Here is a 6,980-nt window from a genome sequence, read left to right on the forward strand (position 1 = left end):
TTTGTAAAATTGTGGTGAAATGCAAATCACATAAAATTTACCATCTTAACCATTTTTAAGTGTACTACATACAGTTAAACTCTGTGCCCCTTAGGCAATATAGCTCTTCATTCCCTCACTCCCCACAAGTCCAAGCCACCACTATTTGACTTTCTGTCCCAATGAATTTGCCTCGTATAAGTGAAGTCATACCATATTTGTCCTTTCGTTACTGGTTTCTTTCACGCATCATAATGTCTTCAAGTTTCATCCATGTTGTAGCATGTGCTGGAATTTTCTTCCTTTTTAAGGCTGAATAATATTCTTCTGTATGCATATACACTTTTTGTTTATTCATTCATCCATCGATGGACACTTGGGTTGCCTCCACCTTTTCACTATTGTGACTAATACTGCTATGAATATGGGCGTGCAGAGGTCTCTTTAAGATTCTGCTTTCAATTCTTTTGGATATGCACTTTTTAAGGGCTCAGGACCCTTTCCATGTCTTCCCCTGGCCTGGCCCACCCCAACTAAGCTTAAGTACTGAAGACCATTTCTCTGGCCAAAAGATGACTCTGGTGAAGATTTAGGCCCAGGCATGTACTTAGTACTTATTGAAGTCATCCACTTGGTTTGGAAGTGAGAAATGATTGCCTTTGAAGTCTGGAGGCACCATCTTGAGGACAGTCCAGCACCCTGTGATAATGAGGTACAACCCTGCCACAAACCCCAATTCATTTCTTACCAGTGGGTCTTTCCATTGACCTAATCATATCCTTTCACCTCTTGTCTCTAGCTTTCCTATTTCTTTCATCTTGCAAGCTGGAACGGAAGCAAGCTCTAGCACTTAGTGCACAGGGAAGGAAAGAACCAGAAGTGGATAACTCAAAGGACCCTCATCTCTCTCAGACTGGCTTGGAGTTTGCATTCAGCAAACCTGAGCATGCCATGGCCCTGCCATCCCTGGACCCAAGGAGGGCACCCCAGGCCAAAAGGTGGGCTCCTTGCTCCTTAGTCAGAACCAATAATGAAAAAAAGAGCTGCCATATTTGCCTTTCTTGCAGCCAACATCCTACACTCTGCCGTTATACATTTATACTCTGTCTTCCATTTAGTTCTCACTCCCTGACTTTCTGACCCCTGGACTTATTTCCTCTAATGGTTTCATATCCACTTCTTGGATCAGATGCTTCATACTATTCCTCTCATACTAACACTGCTCATTCCATTCCTCCCACAATTTACTACAGCTCATGCCCCAAACTTGCCATACCCTTTTCTGTCCCCCTTTTGCATATTTCCTTGGCCTTGGATTTTCTACCCAACCTCTGTTACTTTTCACATCAGGTCCTTTAGAACATGCATCAAATGTATCTCCTAATACACATCAAATTAGCATCACTCATCTCTTGGTAGGAAGGGAGTTATGGTGATTTTTTTTTTTACTTTCTATGCATCATATTTTGTTTGAATTTTCTTGAAATAACATGCATCAAATGTATCTCCTAAAACACATCAAATTAGCATCACTCATCTCTTGGTGGGAAGGGAGTTATGGTGATTTTTTTTTCTTTCTATGCATCATATTTTGTTTGAATTTTCTTGAAACAATATGTTACTGTTGTACATAAAAACAATAAAGATAGTTTTCCACCTTCTCTCTGAAAACTTCACTGCCTTTCCTCTCCAGATGGAATTAATTATGCCCTCTAAGGTCTTTCAGGGCATATGCTCATATGCTATATTATTTTCATAAATGATTACAGAAAAATGCTGCTTTTTGGAGGGGGCATTATATGTGTCTTTTCAGCCAAATTGTAAGCAATTTAAAGACAGGAACTGTGTTTATTCAGCTTGGTACCTCCAGCACCTAGCACAATACCTAGTACATAGGAGGCACCTAAAAAGTATTAGTGAACTGGATCTAAGTTGGCCAAATCTCTTAACTAATTAGTGGCAAATATAGACTAAAATCCAGGTTTCTTGATTCCCATTCTAGTATTTTTCCCATTTCACTATACTGATGTACATGGCAAGTTATGATTACATGGTTACAACTTGTCTTAGCAAGGCAGCATGTGTGGAGGAAAGAGCACCTTCCTCATTTGTTAAATGAAAGAATTTTCCTGTTGATCTACTCCATCAATGTCCCCAAATGGGACAATGTTCATGAACCACTCTTGGCAAAATGAGAAGTTGCATATAGAGGAAAGGGATTATTATTGATCTTATAGTTCACTATCACAGTTTTCGTCTTTAACAAATGGATTATAAATTAAAACAAATGTTTCTGTATTATTCTAAAGCCATAAAAAACTTACTTGTTATTCTCTGACCCCAAGGTCACTTAGTAATGCATGAGAGGCTTCCTGTGTAGTTAGAAAGAGACAGTGTCTTTCTAGGTCTGTGTATTATTTTTTGTCCATATGTTTTGCTGGTAAAATCTCTCCTCTGTCTCTTGGAGATAATCCTCTATTCACTTTACCCAAGTGTGTAACAGTGTGAGTCCCAGAGGTGGCTTTACAACTAGGCAGCAGAGCCATACATTGCCCTCCCCACTGTATGATTTCCAAAGTCCTCAAGATAAGATATTGTACTCTTGAGACAACAGAATGCTTTACACAAGGGGTGTTTTAAAAAGAGGAGACCTTAGAAATTTAAAGTAAGCTAGGAGAGATGAAAAATCTAATAGGAGAGTTGGAAGATAGAGATGAATAAATCCCCCAGAAAGTAGAACAAAAAGAAAAATAATTTAAAATGTAATATACAGCATAGGAGCTATAACAAAAATTTTTCTGAGAATAGAGTAAGTGGAAAGAGGCAATTATTAATGAAATAATTCCATTTCTCACTCTAGGACTTGCATTTCTTGATTGAAAGGGCTTACTGAGTAGCTATACCGAGTACATCATGATGAAATTGCAGAACATTGGAATTAACAAGCTTTCAGAGAAAGAGAAGAAAAAGTTTTATGTAAATTATCAAGACATCAAAATGACATTGGGTTTCTCCATAGCAACCCAGAAAGTTAGAAGACAATAAAGCAATGCTTTCAAAATTCTGAGGGAAAATTCTGCCTCCAGCCAAACTCAAGGAAGGACCAATGAATTTTCAGACAGTCAAGGTCTCAAAAACTTTACTCCCATGTACTCTTCCCCCAGAGGCTGCTGGAGGATGGACTCCCTAAAAACCAAGGAGAAAACCAAAAACCAAGACGAGGGACTGGACACGAGAAAGGTGGGACTCCTCAGGCTGAGGTGAGGGGTTCACCCTGCAGCAGCCTGACAAGGGGCCAGTCCAGATTGCAGACCCCAAGGCAGCGAGAGTGATTTCCTCAAGAGAGGTCAACTGATTGTGAGAACAACTTGGAAAGAGTTTGGGGTTGAGTTAGTGACAAGTACAGAGAAAACTAAGCAAAAAGAGAAGACAGTCAAATATGAATATCGATGTAACCCAATTATAACAGTGTTGCGATGATGTGGGGACTGGGAAGTGTGAGTTTTGGAGGTATGGGTGGTGATATAAAAGAGTAAAATCTCATTTTCCATGATGGGAAATCAATAAATGATTAAAGCAAAAAAAAAAAAATCAATAAGTAGCAATGTAGCCCGGCTGGCGTGGCTCAATGGTTGATCATCTACCTATGAACCAGGAGGTCATGGTTCAATTCCCGGTCAGGGCACATGCCCGGGCTGTGGCTCCATCCCAGTGTGGGGTGTGCAGGAGGCAGCTGATCAATGATTCTCTCTCTCATCATTGATATTTCTATCTCTCTCTCCCTCTCCCTTCCTCTCTGAATCAATAAAAATATATATTTTAAAAAAAGAAGTGGCAATGTAATCATGTAATTTAGAAATAGGTGGATAAATACCATAGGAATCAATTCAGATAGTTGAATTTACTGTGTTTGGGAAATGAGAAACAAGAGGAGTTAGGCTGGGATATTGCTATTTGGTTTGGTCGGCTATGGTTTAAATATGCCTTGTAGAATTATCTCCCTCAAATCATTGGCTTACGTTCCTCCTGTGTCACCTGGGGCTCTTCAGACACCCCAGGACCCGGGCCATACCTCCCGTGAGTTTTTACTTAGCCGGGCTGGAGTGAGTTTCGACTTCAGAATTTTAAAACATTTCCCCAGATGAGTCTACATTTCAGCCACGTTTGAGAACCACTGAAAAAAAGGTGCATGTGTGACTTTGATAAAAATTAAAACTAACTTTAAAAGAGATTAATATACAAATAAAGCCCATAGGATAGTTCTGGGCACTCTATCCCTAAATATTAATATTCCCAATGGGAGTCGGGCAGAGTTCCAGGAAAGGGTGGCCTGAGATGCTCGAGGCAGGCCCCACTCAAAACCTTCAGAATTTGATTCTTACTGCCCTCCCTCCCAAGCACACCTCTTCTTGGCCAACCTGACATTCCTTTAACAGGAGGAGAGCCTTTCATTTGAGGTTATGGCTAAAACAGAATACCTGGGAGCTTCCAGAGGATTAACTTTACACGGAGGTGTGAATGGCATGCATCTGATCCTTCCTTGGAAGGGTCAAAGGGCAGAGGTCAGGAGAGTAATAAGAGCCTGAGATGGAGATAAAGGGGGAGGAGAAGACTGAAGTGGGGGAGGATAAGGAAGGGGCAGCTGAAACAAAGGAGGCAAACTTCAACTACTTTTATCTAATTCTGGACTAACGGCCCCTTCTTCGGCTCTTAAGAAACCCTTTATGAAGCCAATTCGCGACTGAACGTTAGTTAATGACCCCAGCTGGTGGCTTTCAGAGGGGAGAGTCTCTGCCCCCTATTCTCTTCTCTGGTCCCTGGGTCACGGAAAACTGTGTTCTACCCCCTGAAGGAGGGCGACTGCCTGCCGCTTTGGGTCACCTTAGAAGAATGGCGTTATTATCCCGCAGTCAGCACTATCTTCCCTGACACATCTACAGGTGTACCCTTTCTTACTGTGCTCTCCCGGTTTCCCTTTCCCTCCACTGTTGGCCTATGGATACAGGAGCCCGCCTGTTATGCCCCATGCGGTGTATTGTTACCCGCTTTGATTTGCTGCTGTTTGAACCAGATGCTGTCTTGTAGCATTTAGTCCCTTGAAAGGTTGAAAGTCTGAATCAATAAAAATATATATTTTAAAAAAAGAAGTGGCAATGTAATCATGTAATTTAGAAATAGGTGGATAAATACCATAGGAATCAATTCAGATAGTTGAATTTACTGTGTTTGGGAAATGAGAAACAAGAGGAGTTAGGCTGGGATATTGCTATTTGGTTTGGTCGGCTATGGTTTAAATATGCCTTGTAGAATTATCTCCCTCAAATCATTGGCTTACGTTCCTCCTGTGTCACCTGGGGCTCTTCAGACACCCCAGGACCCGGGCCATACCTCCCGTGAGTTTTTACTTAGCCGGGCTGGAGTGAGTTTCGACTTCAGAATTTTAAAACATTTCCCCAGATGAGTCTACATTTCAGCCACGTTTGAGAACCACTGAAAAAAAGGTGCATGTGTGACTTTGATAAAAATTAAAACTAACTTTAAAAGAGATTAATATACAAATAAAGCCCATAGGATAGTTCTGGGCACTCTATCCCTAAATATTAATATTCCCAATGGGAGTCGGGCAGAGTTCCAGGAAAGGGTGGCCTGAGATGCTCGAGGCAGGCCCCACTCAAAACCTTCAGAATTTGATTCTTACTGCCCTCCCTCCCAAGCACACCTCTTCTTGGCCAACCTGACATTCCTTTAACAGGAGGAGAGCCTTTCATTTGAGGTTATGGCTAAAACAGAATACCTGGGAGCTTCCAGAGGATTAACTTTACACGGAGGTGTGAATGGCATGCATCTGATCCTTCCTTGGAAGGGTCAAAGGGCAGAGGTCAGGAGAGTAATAAGAGCCTGAGATGGAGATAAAGGGGGAGGAGAAGACTGAAGTGGGGGAGGATAAGGAAGGGGCAGCTGAAACAAAGGAGGCAAACTTCAACTACTTTTATCTAATTCTGGACTAACGGCCCCTTCTTCGGCTCTTAAGAAACCCTTTATGAAGCCAATTCGCGACTGAACGTTAATTAATGACCCCAGCTGGTGGCTTTCAGAGGGGAGAGTCTCTGCCCCCTATTCTCTTCTCTGGTCCCTGGGTCACGGAAAACTGTGTTCTACCCCCTGAAGGAGGGCGACTGCCTGCCGCTTTGGGTCACCTTAGAAGAATGGCGTTATTATCCCGCAGTCAGCACTATCTTCCCTGACACATCTACAGGTGTACCCTTTCTTACTGTGCTCTCCCGGTTTCCCTTTCCCTCCACTGTTGGCCTATGGATACAGGAGCCCGCCTGTTATGCGCCATGCGGTGTATTGTTACCCGCTTTGATTTGCTGCTGTTTGAACCAGATGCTGTCTTGTAGCATTTAATCCCTTGAAAGGTTGAAAGATGCAATTTATGTGAATGATGGCTCTTTCTAAGAAGGCAAAGTCATATTGTACTTCATGCTTATCTTGAGCAGATTTCCCTGTCTCCACTCCCACCCTAACGAAGAGATTAATGAATCGAGAAGTACATTTTGGTGGCTTTAAACTGACTGTCTCCTGGGAAATGCCAGCTCATTCCAGTGATCACTCGGAGTCTGGAGGGTTCAGTTGCTGGTCTCTCCTTTCTGCACTGAGACATCTCAACTCTATCCTGCGTCATAAATCCAGGGAGTGTGAAACCCCCGTAGAGGAAGGGCACTCTTCCTTGTGGCATTTTAAATGTCTGGAAAGGAACCGTCTGGAGAGGTTCCTTTTATTTTATTATTTTGATACTAGAAGCCTGGTGCACGAAATTCGTGCACTCAGGGGGTTCCCTCAGCCCTGCCTGCGCCCTCTCACAGTCCAGGAGCCCTCGGGGGATGTCCGACTGCTGACTCCCCATGGGCCTAGAGGCAGGAGAGGCTCCTGCCACTGCCACTGTGCTCGCCAGCCTTAAGCCTGGCTTCTGGTTAAGCAGCGCTCCCCCTGTGGGAGTG

This window comes from Myotis brandtii, unplaced genomic scaffold (assembly GCF_000412655.1).
Source record: "Myotis brandtii unplaced genomic scaffold, ASM41265v1 scaffold103, whole genome shotgun sequence".
In the NCBI taxonomy this organism is placed as follows: Eukaryota; Metazoa; Chordata; class Mammalia; order Chiroptera; family Vespertilionidae; genus Myotis; species Myotis brandtii.